Below are 24675 nucleotides of genomic sequence, written 5' to 3'. Positions count from 1 at the left end.
GGCGCTAGCCGCCGGCGGCCACGGCCAGCACGGGGCTAGCCGCCCGGCGGCCACGGCCAGCACGGGCGCTAGCCGCCGGCGGCCACGGCCAGCACGGGGCTAGCCGCCCGGCGGCCACGGCCAGCACGGGCGCTAGCCGCCGGCGGCCACGGCCAGCACGGGGCTAGCCGCCCGGCGGCCACGGCCAGCACGGGCGCTAGCCGCCGGCGGCCACGGCCAGCACGGGGCTAGCCGCCCGGCGGCCACGGCCAGCACGGGCGCTAGCCGCCGGCGGCCACGGCCAGCACGGGGCTAGCCGCCCGGCGGCTACGGCCAAGGCCAGGGTCGACTGCTCGGCTCCTTCGGTTCACGGGTGTTCGCGTTCGTTTTTCGGAAGGTTTTTCGTATGACAAATAGACTTAGCCGTTGATTTCGAGATAACCGTTTTTGACCCCAACAGTCGTAGTTCCACACGGTTCAAAAGTTATGGGTTTTCAAGATTTGACCCGTTTCAAATTGAAGAAAAAAAAATAAAAAAGGGGTGCAACACGAGGACTTCCCGAGAGGTCACCCATCCTAGTACTACTCTCGCCCAAGCACGCTTAGCTGCAGAGTTCTAATGGGATCCGGTGCATTAGTGCTGGTATGATCGCACCCATTAGTACATGACTCGCAATTTCATATATCGTTTTAATCCGAGAATACGAGTAGATTTACATGGGGTCCACCTGAGTTTTTTTTTTTTTTTTAATTTTTCCATGCATCAAAATGTATGGATATTGATGTAGCAAACTGCAACAAACATCCGCAAACAGCGAATCGCATCTCATCACGACCCATAACATTCGAAAGCCTGTTTGAGGCTCTAAACGGCAGAATTTGGACTCGAAAAATCGCCAGCCCTATTCATTGGCCTAGATGGTTTTGAGGGTTTTCCGAAATAGTTCCACACGATTCAAAAGTTATGGGGTTTTCAAGATTTGACCCGTTTCAAATTGAAGAAAAATAAAATAAAAAAGGGTGCAACATGAGGACTTCCCGGGAGGTCACCCATCCTAGTACTACTTTCGCTCACGCACGCTTAACTGCAGAGTTCTGATGGGATCCGGTGCATTAGTGCTGGTATGATCGCACCCGTTAGTACATGACTCGCAATTCATATATCCTTTTAATCCGAGAATACGAGTAGATTTGCGTGGGGCCCACCTGAGTTTTTTTTTTTTGTAATTTTGCCATGCATCAAAATGTATGGATATTGATGTACGGAACTGCAAAAAACACCCGGAAACAGCGAATCGCATCTCAATCACGGCCCGTAACATTCGACAGCCTGTTTGAGGCTCTAAACGGCAGAATTTGGGCTCCAAAAATCGCCAGCCCTATTCGCTGGCCTAGATGGTTTTGGGGGCTTTCCGAAATGGTGCTGTGGGCGTCGTAGTTCCACACGGTTCAAAAGTTATGGGGTTTTCAAGATTTGACCCGTTTTAAATTGAAGGAAAAAAAATAAAAAAGGGGTGCAACACGAGGACTTCCCGGGAGGTCACCCATCCTAGTACTACTCTCTCCCGAAGCACGCTTCACTGCAGAGTTCTGATGGGATCCGGTGCATTAGTGCTGGTATGATAGCACCCGTTAGTACATGACTCGCAATTCCATATATCCTTTTAATCCGAGAATACGAGTATATTTGCGTGGGCCCACCTAAGTTTTTTTTTTGTAATTTTGCCATGCATCAAAATGTATGGATAATTATGTAGGAAACTTCAAAAAAAACACCCGGAAACAGCCAATCGCATCTCAATCACGGCCCGTAACATTCGACGGCCTGTTTGAGGCTCTAAACGGCAGAATTTGGGCTCGAAAATCTCCATCCTTATTCGCTGGCATAGATGGTTTTGGGGCTTTCCGAAATGGTGCTATGGGCGTCGTAGTTCCACACGGTTCAAACGTTATGGGGTTTTCAAGATTTGACCCGTTTCAAATTGAAGAAAAAAATAAATAAAAAGGGATGCAACACGAGGACTTCCCGGGAGGTCACCCATCCTAGTACTTCTCTTGCCCAAGCACGCTTCACTGCGGAGTTCTGATGGGATCCGGTGCATTAGTGCTGGTATGATCGCACCCATTAGTACATGACTCGCAATTTCATATATCGTTTTAATTCGAGAATACGAGTAGATTTGCACGGGGTCCACATGAGTTTTTTTTTTTTTTTTTTTGTAATTTTTCCATGCATCAAAATGTATGGATGTTGATGTAGGAAACTGCAAAAAACATCCGGAAACAGCGAATCGCATTTCAATCACGACCCATAACATTCGATAGCCTGTTTGAGGCTCTAAACGGCAGAATTTGAGCTCGAAAAATCGCTAGCCCTATTCACTGGCCTAGATGGTTTTGGGGGCATTCCAAAATAGTTCCACACGGTTCAAAAGTTATGGGGTTTTCAAGATTTGACCCTTTTCAAATTGAAGAAAAAAAAATAAAAAGGGTGCAACACGAGGACTTCCCGGGAGGTCACCCATCCTAGTACTACTCTCTCCCGAAGCACGCTTCACTGCGGAGTTCTGATGGGATCCAGTGCATTAGTGCTGGTATGATAGCACCCGTTAGTACATGACTCGCAATTCCATATATCCTTTTAATCCGAGAATACGAGTATATTTGCGTGGGGCCCACCTAAGTTTTTTTTTTTTTTGTAATTTTGCCATGCATCAAAATGTATGGATAATTATGTAGGAAACTGCAAAAAAAACACCCGGAAACAGCGAATCGCCTCTCAATCACGGCCCGTAACATTCGACAGCCTGTTTGAGGCTCTAAACGGCAGAATTTGGGCTCGGAAAATCTCCAGCCCTATTCGCTGGCATAGATGGTTTTGGGGGCTTTCCGAAATGGTGCTGTGGGCGTCGTAGTTCCACACGGTTCAAAAGTTATGGGGTTTTCAAGATTTGACCCGTTTCAAATTGAAGAAAAAAAAAAAAGGGGTGCAACACGAGGACTTCCTGGGAGGTCACCCATCCTAGTACTACTCTCGCCCAAGCACGCTTAACTGCGGAGTTCTGATGGGATCCGGTGCATTAGTGCTGGTATGATCGCACCCATTAGTACATGACTCGCAATTTCATATATCGTTAGTTCGAGAATACGAGTAGATTTGCATGGGGTCCACCTGAGTTTTTTTTTTTTTTTTTTGTAATTTTGCCATGCATCAAAATGTATGGATATTGATGTAGGAAACTGCAAAAAATATCCGGAAACAGCGAATCGCATCTCAATCACGACCCATAACATTCGACAGCCTGTTTGAGGCTCTAAACGGCAGAATTTGGGCTCGAAAAATCGCCAGCCCTATTCTCTGGCCTAGATGGTTTTGGGGGCTTCCGAAATGGTGCTGTGGGCGTCGTAGTTCCACACGGTTCAAAAGTTATGGGGTTTTCAAGATTTGACCCGTTTCAAATTGAAGGAAAAAAAAATAAAAAGGGGTGCAACACGAGGACTTCCTGGGAGGTCACCCATCCTAGTACTACTCTCTCCCGAAGCACGCTTCACTGCGGAGTTCTGATTGGATCCGGTGCATTAGTGCTGGTATGATAGCACCCGTTAATACATGACTCGCAATTCCATATATCCTTTTAATCCGAGAATACGAGTATATTTGCGTGGGGCCCACCTAAGTTTTTTTTTTTGTAATTTTGCCATGCATCAAAATGTATGGATAATTATGTAGGAAACTGCAAAAAAAACACTCGGAAACAGCGAATCACATCTCAATCATGGCCCGTAACATTCGACGGCCTGTTTGAGGCTCTAAACGACCTCCAACACTAATACTGACTTATTTGCTTGTCTTGGGGCTTGGAAATCACTGGATCGGAATCCTCCTACAAGTCTGGAAGGTAAAAAGTCTGTGTGTTTCTTGTTCCCTTCCTTCTCTCTCTTCGGCATCTCGAGATCTAAGTTTATGTTATAAAAGATTGAAATGATTTCTTGAGAGGCAGAGGGGTAGGAGTGATTCCTGCGACCCTAGTATTCTAAATCTCAAGGATGATCACACATTGTGGAACGAGGGATAGGTTGAGTACCGAACCCCATTATTCGCTACACTTTGCCATAAAAATGTATGAGTTACAATGCAAATGTCAATGAGATGGACTAGATGACCTATGTGGCATCGAAACCTGTTGAAATTGAAACTAATAAGAGATTCAGAGAAGAGAGAAGAGGGGAGAAAGGGATCAGAGAAGACTACATGTGTGTTCAGATACTTGTTTGAGTTGAATCCATGTGTCCTTTGATCGATACTCCCACGGTAAAGCCTGCACTTTTATTTTATGTTAAGAAATGAGGTTAGTAGAGGGGAATGTCAGATGAAAATTGCTAAGTTGTTGACTAGATGAGTTTGGTTGCTAAGCTAGGATAAGGCATGATGAACTTCTGTGATTAGGATGTTTAGACATGAATTGCATACCCGTAGAGTGATGACTTCAATATATTGAATCTTTGAGTTCCTGCTATTTTCAAACCTTTTCCATAGACTACTGTTTTTGCTTGAGGACAAGCAAAGGAATAAGTCTGGGGGAGTTGATATACCATGGATTTTACCCATTTTTAACCATGGTATACTGGTATTTTATTATATATTTAATATGTTTTCTAGCCTGTTAGGTATGTTTTCAGGTTCATGAGCATTTTGTGAGAAAGTGATGTTTTGGAGCATTTTGGAGTGCAAGAGATGAGACACCCGAGTTGACCATTTAAGACCAAGTCGGAAGTCAATATTGCGATTATAATCGATCGATACTCATCTTGAGTTGTCGATCGATGTAGCTGAGAAGATCCGCGTACTAGAAGATTATAATCGATCGATACACATTCAGTGTTGTCAATCGATATCGAAGACGAAATGGTTTAGCCGACTACTTCACCGAGACTTCACCAAATTACGAGATTGCCCCTGACGAGTTTTTAACCTAATGGAAATGCTTAAATATTTCTGGTAAGTGTCTTTTGACGGCAACCTTCGAAAGAAGCAAGCTTTTAACAACCCTCAAAGCAGAGAGTGTGAGAGAGAGAGACTAGAGTTTTATTTGTTTGAGAGATTGGAGAGATTTCTCATCTCCTTTTGTATTTCTACTTTATTCTATCTATGCAATTCTTTCATCTATCTATTGTTATGAATTGCTTAGCTATGTCTGAGTAGTCTACTTGTTAGATCTAGGGTTCAAATAGGTTTGTGGGATTAGCCCCAAACTATAATTTCTAAAGTTGTGATACTCATCAAATGGATTGCACCCTATGCTTGTTTTAGATTAGCTAACTAGAACATAGATCACTAGGATCTTTGATTATCTTGAAATATCCATTTGAGCTTGCCTGTCTCCCGTTGAGAAGAACGACAGTTCCTCCTTGAGACCTTGTGGTCATATTCGGCTTGCGCCTAGGCAGATCTAGAAGCCGTCGATCGATATCCCGAAAGGTGTATCGCTCGATATCTCAAAAGGATATCGACCGACTCTTTTCTGTGTCATCATGCGAAAGGTGTGGCCAGAGATCTAGATTATTTAACCGGTGACACTTCACTTGAGTTACGCGGCTGAGATCTATAGTATCATGCAAGCAACTTGTTAAAGCATTTATAGAGAATATAATCTCCATTCCTGAATAGAAACCCTATGTCTAGCACTCTTTATCACATTTGAGCAACCCATTATATTGTTAGTTAGAGCAACTACCTTGCTCATTTTAGGAATTGTTATTTTTATTTCTATCATATAAACCAACCTTGCCTAGGATTTGATTAGTAGATTCTATTTAATTGGTTCCCTAGCTCCTCGTGATTCAATCCCTTAGTACTACAGCTGTACCTCTTATTTGAGAGAGTAAGCTCTACTGGGTAATTTGAGCATTATCAGTCACCCATCCTAGTACTACTCTCGCCCGAAGCACGCTTCACTGCGGAGTTCTGATGGGATCCGGTGCATTAGTGCTGGTATGATAGCACCCATTAGTACCTAAGTTTTTTTTTTGTAATTTTGCCATGCATCAAACTGTATGGATAATTATGTAGGAAACTGCAAAAAAACACGCGGAAGCAGCGAATCGCATCTCAATCACGGCCCGTAACATTCGACAGCCTGTTTGAGGCTCTAAACGGCAGAATTTGGGCTCGAAAAATCGCCAGCCCTATTCGCTGGCCTAGATGGTTTTGGGGGCTTTCCGAAATGGTTCTGTGGACGTCGTAGTTCTACACAGTTCAAAAGTTATGGGGTTTTCAAGATTTGACCCGTTTCAAATGGAAGGAAAAAAATAAAAAAGGGGTGCAACACGAGGACTTCCCGGGAGGTCACCCACCCCCTAGTACTGCTCTCCCCCAAGCACGCTTAACTGCGGAGTTCTGATGGGATCCGGTGCATTAGTGCTGGTATGATCGCACCATTAGTACATGACTCGCAATTCCATATATCGTTTTAATCCGAGAATACGAGTAGATTTGAATGGGGTCCACCTGAGTTTTTTTTTTTTGTAATTTTGCCATGCATCAAAATGTATGGATATTGATGTAGGAAACTGCAAAAAACATCCGGAAACAGCGAATCGCATCTCAATCACGGCCCATAACATTCGACAGCCTGTTTGAGGCTCTAAACGGTAGAATTTGGGCTCGAAAAATCGCCAGCCCTATTCACTGGCCTAGATGGTTTTGGGGGCTTTCCGAAATGGTTTTGGGGGCTTTCCGAAATAGTTCCACACGGTTCAAAGTTATGGGGTTGTCAAGATTTGACCCGTTTCAAATTGAAGAAAAAATAATAAAAAAGGGGTGCAACACGAGGACTTCCCGGGAGGTCACCCATCCTAGTACTAGTCTCGCCCAAAGCACGCTTCACTGCGGAGTTCTGATGGGATCCGGTGCATTAGTGCTGGTATGATCGCACCCGTTAGTACATGACTCGCAATTCCATATATCCTTTATTCCAAGAATACGAGTAGATTTGCGTGGGGCCCACCTAAGTTTTTTTTGTAATTTTGCCATGCATCAAAATGTATGGATAGTTATGTAGGAAACTGCAAAAAAACACCCGGAAACAGCGAATCACATCGAAAAAAAACACCCATAATGTATGGATAATTATGGTGCTGTGGGCATCGTAGTTCCACACTGTTCAAAAGTTATGGGGTTTTCAAGATTTGACCCGTTTCAAATTGAAGAAAAAAATAAAAAGGGGTGCAACACGAGGACTTCCCGAGAGGTCATCCATCCTGGTACTACTCTCGCCCAAGCACGCTTTACTGCGCAGTTCTGATTGGATCCGGTGCATTAGTGCTGGTATGATCGCACCCATTAGTACATGACTCGGAATTCATATATCGTTTTAATCCGAGAATAAGAGTAGATTTGCATGGGGTCCACCTGAGTTTTTTTTTTTGTAATTTTGCCATGCATCAAAATGTATTGATATTGATGGAGAAAACTGCAAAAAACATCCGGAAACAGCAAACCACATCTCATTCACGACCCATAACATTCGACAGCCTGCTTGAGGCTCTAAACGGCAGAATTTGGGTTCGAAAAATCGCCAGCCATATTCACTGGCCTAGATGGTTTTGGGGGCTTTCCAAAATGATTTTGGGGTCTTTCCGAAATAGTTCCACACGGTTCAAAAGTTTTGTTGTTTTTAAGATTTGACCCGCTTCAAATTGAAGAAAAAAAATAAAAAAGGGTGCAATACGAGGACTTCCCGGGAGGTCACCCATCCTAGTACTACTTTCGTCTAAGCACGTTTAACTGCAGAGTTCTGATGGGATCCGGTGCATTAGTGCTGGTATGATCACACCCGTTAGTACATGACTCGCAATTCCATATATCCTTTTAATCCGAGTATACGAGTAGATTTGCGTGGGGCCCACCTGAGTTTTTTTTTTTGTAATTTTGCCATGCATCAAAATGTATGGATATTGATGTACGAAACTGCAAAAAACACCCGGAAACAGCGAATCGCATCTCAATCACGGCCCGTAACATTCGACAGCCTGTTTGAGGCTCTAAACGGAAGAATTTGGGCTCGAAAAAATCGCCAGCCCTATTCGCAGGCCTAGATGGTTTTGGGGGCTTTCCGAAATGGTGCTGTGGGCGTCGTAGTTCCACACGGTTCAAAAGTTATGGGGTTTTCAAGATTTGACCCGTTTCAGATCGAAGAAAAAAAATAAAAAAGGGTGCAACAGGAGGACTTCCCGGGAGGTCACTGATATACCATGAATTTTACCCGTTTTTAACCATGGTATACTAGTATTTTATTATATATTTAATCTGTTTTCTAGCCTGGTAGGTATGTTTTCAGGTTCATGAGCATTTCGTGAGAAAGTGATGTTTTTGGAGCATTTTGGAGTACAAGAGATGATACACCCGAGTTGACCATTCAAGACTAAGTCGGAAGTCAACATTGCAATTACAATCGATCGATACTCATCCTGAGTCGTCGATCGATGCAGCTGAGAAGATCCGCGTACTAGAAGATTATAATCGATCGATACACATTCAGTGTTGTCGATCGATATCGAGGACGAAATGGTTTAGCCGACTACTTCACCAAGACTTCACCAAATTACGAGATTGCCCCTGACGAGTTTTTTAACCTAAGGAAATGCTTAAATACTCCTGCAAAGTCTTTTTGACGGCAAGTTTTGAAACCCTTTGAAGCTTGAAGCTTTTCACAACCAAATCAGAGAGTGTGAGAGAGAGACTAGAGTTTTATTTGTTTGAGAGAGATTGGAGAGATTTCTCATCTCCTTTTGTATTTCTACTTTATTCTATCTATGCAATTCTTTCATCTATCTATTGTTATGAATTGTTTAGCTATGTCTGAGTAGTCTACTTGTTAGATCTAGGGTTTAAATAGGTTTGTGAGATTAGCCCCAAGCTATAATTGCTAAGTTGTGATACTCATCAAATGGATTGTACCCTATGCTTGTTTTAGAGTAGCTAACTAGAACATAGATCACTAGGATCTTAGATTATCTTGAATTATCCATTTGAGCGATGCCTGTTTCGCGGTCATATTAAGTTCGCGCCTAGGCAGATCTAGAAGTCGTCGATCGATACCCTACTGGTAAATCGATCGGCGCCGCGAAAGGTGTATCGCTCGATATCTCAAAAGGATATCGACCGACTCTTTTTCTGTGTCATCATGCGAAAGGTGTGGCCAGAGATCTAGATATTTTAACCAATGATTCATTCACATATGTTAAGCGGCTGAGATCTATAGTATCATGCAAGCAACTTATTAAAGCATTTATAGAGATTATAATCTCCATCCCTGAATAGAAACCCTATGTCTAGCACTCTTTATCCCATTTAAACAACCCTTCATATTGTTAGTTGGAGCAACTGCCTTGCTCATTTTAGGATTTGTTATTTTTATTTCTATCATATAAACCAACTTTGCCTAGGATTGATTAGTAGATTTTATTTAATTGGTTCCCTAGCTCCTCGTGATTCGATCCCTAAGTACTACAGCTGTACCTCTTATTTGAGAGAGTAAGCTCTACTGGGTAATTTGAGCACTATCAAAGTTGGCGCCGTTGCCGGGGAGCTTTGATCGCCATTAGATTTAATCTTATTAATCTTAGGTTTTTCTTTTACCCCCTTTCTTATTTAAATTTTTCTTTCTTGTCTTTTCAGGTACATGCCCAGCAGTACCAGAAGCAACAAGGGAAATCAACTATTATTCTCAGAGGATCCTGCACACTTGGAACGCTCAATTCGCAAAGACCTATGCTCCGCATCGATCGATAGAACCGCATTACCGTCGACTGATACTCACGTTCAAGAGTCGACCGAGACTCCGACAGCACCGTCGATCGATACCGTTCACCGATCTACATCGATCGATACTTCTAACCGTATACCGATCGACACTACTCCGCGAAGCATGGTCGCGATTGTCATTCTCACGCAGGGCGAGAATGGAAACCTGTATGACCAAGATGGTCATCTGCGTAATGCAACAGGTCAGAAACTAGATGCACAGGGAAACATAATCCCTGAAACTGAAGCTGAGGCTACAGGAGAAGCTCAAACACGATCGTTGGCAGACTATAACCGTCCAGACGAGTACTACACCAACAGATCAGCTATTCGACTTCCAGAGATTCAGAAGCCGAACTTCGAGCTCAAGCCTCAGTACTACTCTCTCGTGTCTCAGATACCTTATTATGGGCAATCACACGAGCATCATATGGACCATCTGGAGAGGTTCGAGGATCTTATCGCTGCTATTCGTATTGATGGAGTCCCCGAGGATTACCTACTCTACAAGCTCTTCAAATACTCACTGATTGGAGAAGCTTTCCACTGGCTAAAGCAGCTACCTACAGGATCACTGACATCCTGGGCCGACATCAAAAACGCCTTCCTGCGTAATTTCTTTGATGAGGCACGCGCTGAAGACTTAAGGAGCAAAATAGCCACTTTCGCGCAAAAGCCTAGTGAGACTTTTAAAGACGCGTGGATAAGATTCAAGTTCTTCCAGCGAGACTGTCCACACCATGGATTCAATGAAGTGCAGCTGTTAAGCACTTTTTACAGAGGTATCGCCTTAAGGTATCAGATGGCTCTTGATACTGCTAGTGAGGGGAACTTCAAAACTAGGAATCCAAGAGAGGCTGTGAGACTTATTGAGAACCTAGCCAACAGCAGCAGCACCAAGAACACTGACTCTGACAAGAAGAAATCGGTTGCAGCCATAGGTGAAGACCAGATGAATGAAGTCAGAACCAAGATAGCTGCTTTACATGCTTTTCTGGGACAACCAGTCTGCTCAGCTGAAGAAGGAGAGGCTAGAGAGGATGATACAGAGGAAGATGTGAACTACATTGGAGGTACTGGATTTCAAAGATATGGAAACCAGAGTGGAAACAGAAACTTTTTTGGCAGTGGTCAGAAGAGTAACTACAACCAGAGTTCACAGTATCAGAAACCCTTCACCAACACAAGGAACTACGGCAATTCAGCTTACCAAAACCCACCACCACCCACCCAAGAAAGTAAGTTTGATGCCATGATTGATAGAGTTCTGGAAGGTCAGCAGAAGCTTACAGTAGACTTCAATGGGAAGATTGATTCTGTCTTTAACAATCTGACCACGAGGATAGATACCATCTGCACTCAAGTTAAGAAACTTGAGACACAGATTGTCCAAACTGAAGACTCTATCAGGAGGATTGGAACTTCTAAGGAAGTAGGGGAAGGAAATAGGAGACACCACGTCAATGCTATCATAGATGATGATTTCTGGCAAGTGGTGAAACAGGAGAAGCTACAAGAAGGAGACTTTGAAGTGGAAAGTTCGCTAAGTCTCGGTGGATCACAATGGTGTCGATCGACACCAACTAGCCCACATCGATCGACATCGACGATGTCTTATCCGGACACGCTTGCAGACTGCAACGCGGTTAGGATTTTGACACATGCTGAGTTCACGGCTTCTCATCCATACCCACCCACCCACACCTACGAAGATATCGACCGACGAGACGAGCCACTCATCGATCGACACAACGAAGAGAACCGTATCGATCGATCCTATTCTCCACCTATCGATCGACACGCACCTCTCATATACCGAGTGCAACTACCATCGATAGACAGCAACCGAATCAATGCACTCAGACCCACGCCGAAACCACAAGCTATCCCTACCGAAATAACTAGTAACCCTTCAGACACTACACCTACATCAGAAGTAACTGAAGCAAGAAGGTTAAGGAGTCAGAAGGAGAAGATTCCTAAGAACCTTAAGAGGGAAGCTAATGAAAAGGAGATTGATGGTTTCACTAAGAGAGTTATCAGAATCCCACCAGAGAAACCTTTTGAGGAGGTTTATTTCACAAAGAGATTGTGGATGTTCTTCAGGGAAACAAGGGAGACTGAAACTGAAATTAGGAGAAGGTTTGACAACGTCAGAGAAGAGATGAGGAAAAGGATTACTTTGCTAAAGAAGAGTGATCCTGGGAAGTTTGCAATACCCTGTGTGGTACAAGGTATTGAATTTACTCACGCACTATGTGACACTGGTTCATCAGTCAGCATTTTACCAAAGGTCATGGCAGACCATCTGGGCCTGCAAGTAGAGCCTTCACCACAGATCTTTACTTTCGTGGATTACTCTCAAAGAAATTCTGGAGGCTTCATCAAAGACCTAGAGGTACACATTGGTGATGCTATCGTCCCTGTGGATTTTCATGTCCTAGACATTAAGTTAAATTGGAACTCTTCCCTCTTACTTGGAAGAGCATTTATGGCTACAGTAGGAGCCATATGTGACATGAAAACCAACATGATGTGCTTGACTAAGATATATCCAGATATCCATTACGACCCTGTCAAGCTTGACAAACCACCAGCCAAATTAGTGGTAAAGGAAGATGATACTGGTATCATCGCAGTTTGTCATTGTGAAGTTGAGTACGAGACAGAGTACTCGGGATCGATCGACAGTACTTTGACGTCATCGATCGACACATTCAAGTCAGAGGAGATCGACAACAACTATGGATCATCGATCGACAGAGACCCACCGGATGATGAACTCGATCTACCAGATCATTGCTACCCGAATTTCGCCATCCCACCCAACCGAAAGCAAGATGATTACTCAATAAGGAGTTGGGCATATAGCGGATTTCATGAGAGTTTTGCAGTAGACACAACCACCTCGTTCCATAGTGGAGACCACAGTGAAGAATATGATGAAGACTATTGGGAAGAGAGAGCTTGGGAAATCTACTTGGAGAATGACAGATTTGCACCACAATCGATCGACAACAAACGCCCACCATCGATCGATTATCTACTTCATCCAGCAAAACGACATCGTCCATCAATCGACATTGCCAGTATAATATCGATCGATATTAACCCGGACGACTTAAAGGACAAAATCGGAATTTCATCGATTAGGGCAACACATGGGTATAAAAGGTTGACGACCCAAGCCACGAAAATTCAGAACTTTTCACCTTCTACCCAGCAGCTTCCAGCATTCAGAGATTCATCAATGGAAGACTGCAACAACATGTTCAATCGATCGAACAGTGCAGCTAGACGTGCATCATCGATCGATCGCCACCACCACACACCCATCGATCGACACCTTCAACAGAGCTCAACCGAGATCTCATGAACCTTATGATATCAGGAATGTTTCACTAACACCTGATGAATTTGGAATTTTCAGGGACACAGATGGCTATGCAAGAGCTATGGATGGAAGAGTTCTGCACATAACCAGAGAAGACATAGCAGACATCCTCCAAATTGCCAATGGCCAAGAAAACCTGTTCACACAGCAACGCAGCCATCAAAACATCCTACAACATGTCCAGGACAACCACAACACCAACACAAGGGAGGATCCAGTTCCTCAACACTTCGGTCCACCTCGACATTCACAATCGATCAACATCGTTTCAACACCGTCGATCGACGGCGGATATCCAGGATCGATCGACAGACCGAGAGTCCGATCGCCCGACAGACGACTGGAGTTTGGACGACGTGCCTTCACTACCGATGGATCCAAGAGATTCAAGTGGGAGGCTAAGGATGAATATGGTGTCTACAGAGATGAGTTTTGCTATGCTAGCGGAGTTGATGGTGAAATCATCCATGTTACCAAGGAGCAAGTAAAGAGACTTTTGGATAGAGCATCCCTTTTTCACAAAGGTTGCTTACAACTTCCAATACACACACGCCCTTCCCATGCATACACACCACCACCAGTGCCCTACAGTAGAGAGGAGGTGGATGATATGGTGACTGATGTATGGAGAGCTCAGGCGCACCTTGAGGCAAACATGCGCACATTGGTGGAAGACACTTTCCAGCCTTTGGATGTCAGTTACAAAGACTTCCAGAATGATATGGCTGAGATAAGAGTGGAGCTTGGAAACATATTAACCACGTTTGAGAAAGAGGCTACGCCACCAGTATCGACCGATAGAGTACATGTACCATCGATCGACATCGGCAAGACTACATCCATGGACCGACCGGAATGTTCATCACCTAAGAAAGATGAATGGGAGATTGCTTACGTCAATACACGGATTGGAGACGTCTACAGCCCTCTCAACAACAATGTCGAATGGTTAAGCAAGAGGATCGATCTTCTACAGAAAGAGTTGGACACAATTCGCCAGAATGACAAAGCTAAGCTTGCCACTTTTTCATCGATCGACACATATACTTCATCATCGATCGACAAAAGGTTCGCAGAACTGGAAGATAGGATGAAAGCGTATGTAAGAAAACATGAACTCTTCAGTTCCCCTATCCTGCGATGCCAACACACAATGTCACGGCAGCTGGAAAAGTTAGAAAGAGACATGAGCATTATTCAGGCTTATATTGATCTCCGTGACAGCTACGAAGCATCGATCGACAGGCCTCGACCAACGTCGATCGACACCGAACCACCACCAGCGAAGAGAGTATGCACTGCAGCAGAAGTTGATGATATCAAAGATCAGCTTTACGAAACCATGAATTCTATGGAGGAGAGACTCACAGAAAGAAGTGATCACATTGAGGAGACTCTCAATGCAAGAGTGACCAATCTTTGCAGAGCTACTGGTCTCTTGAAGAATGAGATACGCACTATGCAGAGCAATCTTGAGTACCAAGGCCAACATTCAGAATCGATCGACAAATCTGACACGGAGTCGATCAACAATGATCCCAGCAAAGCGACCGACATACCAATTGTGGCACCGATCGATACCACCGCCGTGGCCGACAAGGATCAACAAACTCAGGTTTAACACGCAAAAGACCAACATGCCGAACTAAGTGCGCATTCAAGATTTGATTTCCACCAGCATCAGTTAGACACAAAAGATTTGGTCCGAAGGTTGCAAGTAATCAAAGCCGATTTAGCAAAGATATCTCCTAGATGGACAAGATCAGGTGATGCCACAAGAAGCTTCACTGCCGCTGAGTCCAAAGATGAGGAAAGTGTTTGCCCACCAGCGAACAAAAACCCTCACTGCGCTGAGTGGGAGGCAACCCACTATTAGGTTTTCTTTTTCTTTATTCTATTTTATTTTCTTTTTACTTTTATTTTTTCGATTTTATTTTGCAGTTTTTTATTTAAGATCCAAGTAGAATGATAATTCCATCGACCGACATTCAAAATTCATATCGCTCGACACCACACGACCATTACTAACGATCGACGTAGACCACTACGAATCGATCGACATCTTGTCGATCAGGTTTATTCATTCTAACTTGTTATATTTATTATGTTTTATTTATCTACCTCACCACCGGATGTTACACTGGGACAGTGTAATTTAAGTCTGGGGGGAGTTTACTAATATGTGTTTTTATTTTAGTTTTTATTAATATGTTTTCAAAATTATTTTTCGCATAAGTATTAAATAGGAACATTGATATGGATTATTATTTGATTGTCTGACCACTCTTTAGCACCATTCTAGATTACTAATTGCAGATAGTACTAAAGATGCTAAAGTGGATCAACTTGCTATCTATATTCACTAGCTAAGATTGTTTGAAGGAACCAAAGCTGACCTCCAACACTAATACTGACTTATTTGCTTGTCTTGGGGCTTGGATATCACTGGATCGGAATCCTCTTACAAGTCTGGAAGGTAAAAAGTCTGTGTGTTTCTGGTTCCCTTCCTTCTCTCTCTTCGGCATCTCGAGATCTAAGTTTATGTTATAAAAGATTGAAATGATTTCTTGAGAAGCAAAGGGGTAGGAGTGTCTCCTGTGACCCCAGTATTCTAAATCTCAAGGATGATCACACATTGTGGAAACGAGGGATAGGTAAATTACCAAAGACCCCATTATTCGCTACACTTTGTCAAAATGTATGAGTTACAATGCAAATGTCAATGAGATAGACTAGATGACCTATGTGGCATCGAAACCTGTTGAAATTGAAACTAATAAGAGATATAGAGAAAAGAGATGAAGGGAGAAAGGGATCAGAGAAGACTACCTGTGTGTTCAGATACTTGTTTGAGTTGAATCCATGTGTTCTTTGATCGATACTCCCAAGGTAAAGCCTGCACTTTATTTTATGTTAAGAAATGAGGTTAGTAGAGGGGAATGTCAGATGAGAATTGCTAAGTTGTTGACTAGATGAGTTTAGTTGCTAAGCTAGGATAAGGCATGATGAACTTCTGTGATTAGGATTTTAGACATGAATTGCAAACTCATAGAGTGATGACTTCAATATATTGAGTCCTTGAGTTCCTGCTATTTCCAACCTTTTCCAAAGACTACTGTTTTTGCTTGAGGACAAGCAAAGGAGTAAGTCTGGGGATGTGGGAACCGAAATTCGCACTGTCGATTTTGATTAAGTAAAACGGAGGAAAGCTAAGTAAACCTAACTTTCCCTGAAGGTCCGGATTCTCTGCGACAACCAACGACAAGTGATCAAATAAATGCGGAAAGGTTTTATTGAGATTTGAGACTGGACCTTAAGGAAGGCTGCCTACGTACCCCTTTCGAGGATCAAGTCGGACGTAGTTCAGTTGGAGTTGTTTGAACAAGAGATCGAACTGCCTGGCGGAGTTCGTCTAGTACGAGCGTTAGTCATAGAAACGGGCATGTCGAGAATAATGCCTAGGGTTTCTATGTGCGGAACTCTAAATACAAGGGTTTTGTTAAGAGTTGGGACTGGACCTTGAGAAAGGCTGCCTACGTACCCCTTTCGAGGATCAAGTCGGACGTAGTTCAGTTAGAAAGATTTGAACAAGAGATCGAACTGCCTGGCGGAGTTCGTCTAGTACGAGCGTTTGTCATAGAAACGGGCGTGTCGAGAATAACGCCTAGGGTTTCTGTGTGCGGAACTCTAAGTAAAAGGATTGTTAGATCCTTCCGAGAGAGACAGGAGCCTGCGGACAAGATGAAAATAGAACGAGAGGCGGCCGGACGTTCTAGGTCCTACCTTGCTAGTCTACCGCCTAAATTCTAAGTTCTTAACCTAACAGGAGCTTTCTAGGTCTCCAATCTCGGATTTCTCTCTCTCTTAATGATTTTCGCTCTGCCTTTCTTCCTCTCCCAAAGCTCCTTTATATACTCCTTCTTATGACGGTCTATTCTCCTTCTGGGCCGCAAGGCGGGCTTCTTTCCATTTTCGTCGGCCTCCACGTTTATCGGGAAACTTGACATTTATCTTCGGGAAACTTGACATTTATCCTTCCGTCGATTTAGCATTCATCTTGTTACGTAAAGATAAACGTAAATCGTCGTATATATCTCAGATAATCGTAGACAGACTGTCCGATCGCGTTTGGTCCCTTTCGGGCCGTCTCTAGGACTTCTGTTGTTTTCTACGATTTCTTTGGAAGTTCTTCGTTCGTTCGTAGAGTTGAGACGAGTGGTGTCTTAAGATGACCATCGCTGTTTCGTACGAAGAATCTAAGATCTTTCTTCCCGTCGATATCTTACGAGTTTCCGAAATGTTTCCGACGGTCTTAGATTGGAGTAAGAACCGGAGTTTCGTACGCGGAATCTCGATGATTCGTCCTGCGAGGACTTGGGAAAGACTCGAAGTATGGACTTCTGATTGCCGGGGACTGGGATTCGTGTACCGAAGATTGTTGTCCGAAGACCCGAGCCAGCACGGGGCTAGCCGCCCGGCGGCCACGGCCAGCACGGGCGCTAGCCGCCGGCGGCCACGGCCAGCACGGGGCTAGCCGCCCGGCGGCCACGGCCAGCACGGGCGCTAGCCGCCGGCGGCCACGGCCAGCACGGGCGCTAGCCGCCGGCGGCCACGGCCAGCACGGGGCTAGCCGCCCGGCGGCCACGGCCAGCACGGGCGCTAGCCGCCGGCGGCCACGGCCAGCACGGGGCTAGCCGCCCGGCGGCCACGGCCAGCACGGGTGCTAGCCGCCGGCGGCCACGGCCAGCACGGGGGCTAGCCGCCCGGCGGACAGGACCAGCACGTGCGTCTCGACGAGGGCTTCGATTCGATATCTTGATCGTTTTCTGAGTCCTCACGGTTTGAGAGAACGGGCTCTTCGAAGTTTTCCGGCGGCCAGGACCAGCACTGGCGCTAGCCGCCCGGCGGTCAGGACCAGCACGGGCTCTAGCCGCCGGCGGCCAGGACCAGCACGTGCGTCTCGACGAGGGCTTCGATTTGATATCTTGATCGTTTTCTGAGTCCTCACGGTTTGAGAGAACGGGCTCTTTGAAGTTTCAAGGCGGATTCCTTGTCGTTCGGCCTATCCAAACTTAGATCACTTCCCGTTTCTTCCTTATACTTTCGTATGACAAATAGACTTAGCCGTTGATTTCGAGATAACCGTTTTTGACCCCAACAGTTAGCCCCCCAGCATGCAAGATGCGGGAGCGATCTTGCGGGCGGAAGATTATGAGTTGAAAATCGAAATTTTTGGCTAAGAGTATTTCATTGCGGAAATCCACATCACCTTTGATTGGCGATCTTGAACGTGACGTCGGGAAGACCGTGAGTTCGTTGCTCAACTTCGACTCGATTCTTGCTGGTCTGAAATCCGTGTGCACCCTTGTCCTGCATTCGGAGGATTCGGAGGACCAGGACCACGCAGTCAAGGATCGCGAAGCCGGCGCATATGAGACATGCAGTGGTGGTGCGACCAATGGAGGCGACGGTGAGACCATTCCTACTTTGGGTGAGTTTTGAGGATGAAGGTGATGCTCCGGGGAGCGTCTAGGTTCATCAATCCCTTTAGAGATTTTTATTTTGATTACATTTCGGCCGTTGGTTGGCCATTATGTATGATTTTGGGACTGGCCGTTGGTGGCTTTGAGTCCCTGCCCTTTTTAGGGCGTTGTATTGAACTCGCGGTATGCATTTATAAAATATTTTGCGTTTAGAACTTCTGTTTGTCGAAGTTAGAGGGGCAGGGTGTGAGTTGTCGTCTCATTCCTGCCTCCCTGACGATCACCGTATCCGTAGTTTGTACAAAGCGAGATTTTCCTGCGGTTTACGATTTACGCGAAAATTCGTGAAAACGTACAGACTTGAGTGAAGAGACAAGTTTTGGGATCTCGCGTCGTTGACGCTTTGCCTATGAGATGTTAAGATACCAGCAAGGCTGGGTTTTAGGGCAAGACCTAGGTTTACTCTCAGACTGAGGCTGTGCGATGACAAATCGGCTTTCGTTTTGCCTGTTTGTGATTTTAACCTGATTTGTACCGTTTTAAAATCCGCGAAGTGGTATCGGCTTATATGATTTGTCTGGGCACGAATCGAGCTACTTCCTTTACGAAGTGCTGAACCAAATTTGGATTTTTTGTATAGCGCGCTATGGGATCCTTGTCGGATGTAAAAGAGCCTACCCTTAGGTGGCTTGTCTGTTTAGGACGTTAGAGTTCGTTTGTTGTGATCAGCAACAACGAAATGATGCCGTTTTGAAGGCGTATGAATTTGTTATCGAAAAATGTTTATCCGAGCACGAAGCGACGTTCTCGCAGTGCTGTGATTTTATTTTTCTCATGCCATAGAGGATTATGGGCTTTCGCTTATGATTTGATTTATACTTTCGTCAAGTGTTAAGGATAGAATCCGAGTAGTCACTTCGGATTGTGATTTTGTCGCTTGGTCCGTATGCTACTTTTTAGCGAGCGATTTTAGGTGTAAGCGATGAGAGACATGTGTCTGGATGTGATAATCGTTTTATGGATACTGGATCCGTTGTCGCAGCCGTTTAGTAGTTGGCAAATTGTGTTGAGGATTTAGGACCGAAGGGTCGCGTAAATTTTACCAGGGGGAAGCGTCTAACTTCACTATGTTTCGTGAAGTGTTGGCCTTCTGAGATTTGTTTTTGTAAGAATGACTCGTATAGCTCTAGGAGCTTTGCTACGAGCATTTCTTTTCGTGCCGCGTTTTATGGGGCGTATAGAACTTAATCGATTTATGATAAGTTTAAGATTTTCCGTTTAACCATTTGGTTGTTAGGATCTAGTTTCGTTATCGTATGATTTCCGATTTTGGGTTATACGACAAACTGCTTGCATAATATCCGTTTGACGTTTTACGACAAATCGTGGATTGTTTTTTTTTTTGGCGAAAGTTGCTTCGGGTTACTCATGAAGTTTTACCGAAGGTTATTTCGTTAATTTTGTAGCTCACCGTCGAGCCATTAGTCTCACGGAAGCGGAAAGATATGCCAAGAATGCGCGGCGATCGTTTCTCGGATTTTCGAGAGATTAGATCGGTTTGCGTGTTCTGCCTAGGCAGTCAAGAAACAATAGAACAAACTGGAAGAAAATGCCTAAGACTTAGCTTGCTAGACTTTCCACCTAGGTTCTAAGTTCCCTAAATTTTACGGCAGTTTACAAGACGTTCCCATTCCTTTCCTATGATAAAATTTCCTAAGTCGGACGTACCTTAGTCTCATTGATTACTCGAGATTGCCTCATGTCCGTTCCTCTTTATCTTCTAACGTTTTATTGTCAAAGGTCTTCGCCTAAGTTCATATCCTCGTTTCTTCGTACTGTTGGTTAAATCGACCATGTACCCGAAGGAATAGTGCAGAATCGTTGAAGCAAAGGGAGGAGAAGTAGGCGAAACTCGAAGAAGGCTAAGGTGGGCGGACAAGCGAAAATGATTGGCAAGACGTCACTTGAGTGAGGCTTGATATTTCGTCAAGCTATGAGTGAACTGGTCAGGTCAAGAAGCTTATGATATTGTTTTTCTTTACAAATGATATTTCGTAAATATTGCCGAGCTTTTACTTTACGAGAGTTTTTCAACAAAATGTTGTCGAGTTAATTTTACGGAAACTGTTTCGTAAAATGTTGTCGAGTTTAATCGCGCAGAAGCTGTCTCGTGAAGTATTGTCTAGGATTATTTTACGAAAGGTGCAAAGTATTGGATTGGACTATCGTCGGAATAGTTTTGCGAGGATTTGCCGCGTTCGCCGAATAGTTCCGGGGGCGCCTAGAGCAGGAGTCTGCGTCTAGCCGCCCGGGGCGCCTAGAGCGGGACGCTGTGTCTAGCTGCCCGGGACCGTGCTCCTCGTGTCACTTGTGCGTTTTCTCGATCAACTCGGTCTCTCAAGGTTTTTTGATTAACACTTGGTTTCTCAAGGTTTCTTGATTAACACTTGGTTTTTCCGAGACTTTCAGGTATCGATTTCATCTTGATCGATCTTGACCCCCAGCAAAGAAGTCGTTTCCTAGAACGTTGTTGACCTTTTATTTTACGAGAGTTATTTCACAAAATGTTGTCGAGTTAATTTTACGGAAACTGTTTTGTAAAATGTTGTCGAGTTTAATCATGCAAAAGCTGTCTCGTGAAATATTTCGAGAATTTATTTTACGAAAGGTGTTCCGTAAAATGTTATCGAACTTTAGCATTAGAAACGCTGATTTTCGTCGGCCTCCATACTTATCGGGAAACTTGACATTGATCTTCGGGAAACTTGACATTTATCCTTCCGGAAATTTAACATTTATCTTGTTACGTAAAGATAAATGTAAATCGTCGTGTCTATCTTAGATAATCGTAAACGGACTGTCCGATCACGTTTGGTCCCTTTCGGGCCGTCTCTAGGACTTCCGTTGTTTTCTACGATTTCTTTGGAAGTTCTTCATTCGTTCGTAGGTTGAGATGAGTGGTGTCTTAAGATAACCATTGCTGTTTCGTACGAAGAATTTAAGATCTTCCTTCCCGTTGATATCTTACGAGTTTTCGAAGTGTTTCCGACGGTCTTAGCTTGGAGTAAGAACCGGAGTTTCGTACGCGGAATCTCAATGATTCGTCCTGCGAGGACTTTGGAAAGACTCGAAGTACAGATTTCTGACGGCCGGGGCCTGGGACTTGTGTACCAGAGATTGTTGTCCGAAGACCCGAGCCAGCACGGGGCTAGCTGCCCGGCGGCCACGGCCAGCACGGACGCTAGCCGCCGGTGGCTACGGCCAGCACGGGGCTAGCCGCCCGGCGGCCACGGCCAGCACGGGCGCTAGCCGCCGGCGACCACGGCCAGCACGGGGCTAGCCGCCCGGCGGCCACGGCCAGCACGGGCGCTAGCCGCCGGCGGCCACGGCCAGCACGGGGCTAGCCGCCTGGCGGCCACGGCCAGCACGGGCGCTAGCCGCCCGGCGTCTACGGCCAAGGCCGGGGTCGGCTGCTCGGTTCTTCGGTTTACGAGTGTTCGTGTTCGTTATGTTGATGTCGATTCCCGGCATATCTTCCGCAGTCCAAGCAAACGTGTTAAGGTTCTTCTTGAGACACGCGATGAGTTCTGCTTTTCAACGGATCGCGGAGATTGGCTCCAATCTCCACGCACCGCTCTGGGTTAGTCTCGTCGAGGCAGACCGAAATTACCGGTTCGCAAGTGGGCTCACGTTCCCTTCTAGGACCTCAGCTCTTTGCGATTGCCAGAAGATTTCTGGAGGGTCCTGCGATGCTGGTTCGTGGGTTGCTTGCTTTTTTGGTTTAATTTCGGGCCCGGAGTTTTTTTCCGTTTTAACCCAGTGGCCAAGCAGACTTGCGGCGCTTTACGATCTCCTTGTATTGTTTCCCACTCCGGAGAGGGTTGGAAATTGAGGCACAGATGGAAAGTCGAGGGGATCGCTCGCATGGAATTTAACCACGGAGTCCCGACGATCGCGTTATATTGCTGCTGGACCGTTCGACTACAAAAATTCCACCGTCTTCGTGACGCTCCCGGCTCTGACCGAGAGATCGACCGAGCCGAGGGTCTTGTGATGTTTCCTGAGAGTCCGATTATCGGATTGGGATCGTCCGTGATAGCGTTTAGGTCGATTCCCATCCTCTCGAGGGTGTTTTTTATATATAATATTTGTCGAGCATCCGGTGTGTCGACCAATATTCTCGCTACGTCGATGTCCTAGATCGTTAGTCTGATAACGAGGAGTTCGTCGTGAGGTTTGCTTGACCAGCCGTTGCTCTATCCCCGAATGACACGATGTTGCGGACAGTGATGTGGCCATGCTGTTGTTTTTCAATCGTAGGTTTTTGAGTAAGAGAATCCGACCCCCCCTCCTTCTAGCGCCAAACTGTGGGAACCGAAATTCGCACTGTCGATTTTGATTAAGTAAAACGGAGGAAGCTAAGTAAACCTAACTTTCCCTGAAGGTCCGGTTTCTCTGCGACAACCACGACAAGTGATCAATAAATGCGGAAGGTTTTTATTGAGATTTGAGACTGGACCTAAGGAAGGCTGCCTACGTGATGGAACCCAGGACCTGGACCAGACTTGGAGCAGACTCAGGACGATCAGATCAGTCCAACTGAGGTTCAGCCGTTCAGCCGTACCAGATCAACGGACAGAGCCGTGTACCGGATCGACCCGAGTGCCCCGGACGCGACCTAAGGATGGATTCACGACCTGATGACCGAATCAGCCGACCCACAGGCGTTCTTCCCCGACCATTCTCATTCTAGAGCTAACAGTCAAGTCAGAACCCATGATCATCGAGATGAACCTGATTCCGGACTTAGCCATTCTTTTCTGGCCCGTTTGGGACGTACCGCACACCCGGATCAGGCTGATCTCGACTTGTCGACCACTTTGATGTTTTATGATGGATCAATGCATCCAGCTTCTCCAAAGGGATGTTACTTAGGCTCTCTGAAGATTTGGGTCGAGCTATCTCTTCATCCGTTCATGGATCATCGATGATCAACCATGCGGGCAGCCTTGCGTCCGTCCTTCTCCTTGCCGCGGACGACCTGATCAACACAGATGAACCTGGACGAATCACGAACCTGGACAGTCAATGCACCTTGCCAAGTCTTCCTCAGTTTCCGCGCATTGACTGGTCTTGGTCCAATTCACATTTTCAATGTCATTGTTTCAACATTTTCATTTTCAATGTTGTCATTTCCAATAATTTCTTTTATGTTTCTTTGACTCACAACTCTATATAATGTGATGTCTTCCATGAATAAAATCAATCGATTTTCTTTGCTTATTGAGTCTTCTCTCATTGTTCTTTGTCTCAAGAACATTCATAGTTTGCTTGGTGAGGTTATCTCCGAGTGAAACACTTCGTTGTGTTGGACCGGTGCGTCACATCCGGCAACCTTCGATCATCTGGTAGTATCTTTGGGCTATTCCGCAACCCTTAGTGTCACCCTCGATTCACCAGTTCTCAATCCACTCGGATCTGAGTTCATATCATCCCCGGCAGAGTGATCCTTACTTAGGTTCTATCAAGTGGTATCAGAGCCACTCTTCCGGTAAATCTATTTCTATCCTTTTCCTCTCTCATTTCTTCTAAACACTTCTTAACTATCTATCTTGAACCCGGGCCCTCATTACCCCCATTTAAAAAAAAAAAATAAGATCTAAGTTTATGCTATAAAAAAAAAAAAAAAAAAAAAAAGAAAAGATTCAAAGTTTTGTTTGATTGGTGGGTGAGTGGGAAGAGAAAGCCTGCTGGCCGAAGAGAAATCCGGCCTTTGAGGTGGTTAAGGCGGGTTCCCCTTGAAAATCTCTTATCTCTCTCTCTTGCTCATTTGTGTTCACTTGGATTATCTCATTGGGTGATCTTGTTTGCTCTCTTAGAACTTTGGGAGGAACTCTCTTGTGTGATTACCAAAAACTCGAGTGAAACACGTGTGTGGGTGAGATAAAAACCTGAGGTGTGAGGCTTTTACTCTAACTTTGCCTTGTTTTAAGTTTTCAGGAAACCATGAGCAG

At 45.0% G+C, this 24675-nt stretch overlaps 11 non-coding genes across 11 annotated transcripts; all 11 read right to left on the bottom strand.

Annotated features, from left to right (window-relative positions):
* Nucleotides 1-517: 517 nt before the first annotated feature.
* Nucleotides 518-636, bottom strand: LOC130502863 (5S ribosomal RNA). The gene has a single exon (XR_008940488.1). It is a non-coding gene; the product is annotated as a 5S ribosomal RNA (ribosomal RNA).
* Nucleotides 637-996: 360 nt separating this feature from the next.
* Nucleotides 997-1115, bottom strand: LOC130502859 (5S ribosomal RNA). Its single transcript, XR_008940484.1, has one exon. It is a non-coding gene; the product is annotated as a 5S ribosomal RNA (ribosomal RNA).
* Nucleotides 1116-1490: 375 nt separating this feature from the next.
* LOC130502861 (5S ribosomal RNA) lies at nucleotides 1491-1610 on the bottom strand. The gene has a single exon (XR_008940486.1). It is a non-coding gene; the product is annotated as a 5S ribosomal RNA (ribosomal RNA).
* A 374-nt stretch (nucleotides 1611-1984) lies between these two features.
* On the bottom strand, nucleotides 1985-2103 carry LOC130502864 (5S ribosomal RNA). The gene has a single exon (XR_008940489.1). It is a non-coding gene; the product is annotated as a 5S ribosomal RNA (ribosomal RNA).
* Nucleotides 2104-2467: 364 nt separating this feature from the next.
* LOC130502860 (5S ribosomal RNA) lies at nucleotides 2468-2587 on the bottom strand. Its single transcript, XR_008940485.1, has one exon. It is a non-coding gene; the product is annotated as a 5S ribosomal RNA (ribosomal RNA).
* Nucleotides 2588-2963: 376 nt separating this feature from the next.
* Nucleotides 2964-3082, bottom strand: LOC130502856 (5S ribosomal RNA). Its single transcript, XR_008940481.1, has one exon. It is a non-coding gene; the product is annotated as a 5S ribosomal RNA (ribosomal RNA).
* Nucleotides 3083-3461: 379 nt separating this feature from the next.
* LOC130502862 (5S ribosomal RNA) lies at nucleotides 3462-3581 on the bottom strand. The gene has a single exon (XR_008940487.1). It is a non-coding gene; the product is annotated as a 5S ribosomal RNA (ribosomal RNA).
* Nucleotides 3582-6296: 2715 nt separating this feature from the next.
* Nucleotides 6297-6417, bottom strand: LOC130502858 (5S ribosomal RNA). The gene has a single exon (XR_008940483.1). It is a non-coding gene; the product is annotated as a 5S ribosomal RNA (ribosomal RNA).
* A 379-nt stretch (nucleotides 6418-6796) lies between these two features.
* LOC130502865 (5S ribosomal RNA) lies at nucleotides 6797-6916 on the bottom strand. The gene has a single exon (XR_008940490.1). It is a non-coding gene; the product is annotated as a 5S ribosomal RNA (ribosomal RNA).
* A 285-nt stretch (nucleotides 6917-7201) lies between these two features.
* LOC130502857 (5S ribosomal RNA) lies at nucleotides 7202-7320 on the bottom strand. Its single transcript, XR_008940482.1, has one exon. It is a non-coding gene; the product is annotated as a 5S ribosomal RNA (ribosomal RNA).
* A 377-nt stretch (nucleotides 7321-7697) lies between these two features.
* Nucleotides 7698-7816, bottom strand: LOC130502866 (5S ribosomal RNA). The gene has a single exon (XR_008940491.1). It is a non-coding gene; the product is annotated as a 5S ribosomal RNA (ribosomal RNA).
* Between the last annotated feature and the right edge of the window lie 16859 nt (nucleotides 7817-24675).

The sequence above is a fragment of the Raphanus sativus genome, unplaced genomic scaffold (genome assembly GCF_000801105.2).
Source record: "Raphanus sativus cultivar WK10039 unplaced genomic scaffold, ASM80110v3 Scaffold0714, whole genome shotgun sequence".
Lineage (NCBI taxonomy): Eukaryota > Viridiplantae > Streptophyta > Magnoliopsida > Brassicales > Brassicaceae > Raphanus > Raphanus sativus.
The sequence above is the reverse complement of the archived record's forward strand: the minus strand, read 5'-3'. Positions and strand labels throughout refer to the sequence as shown.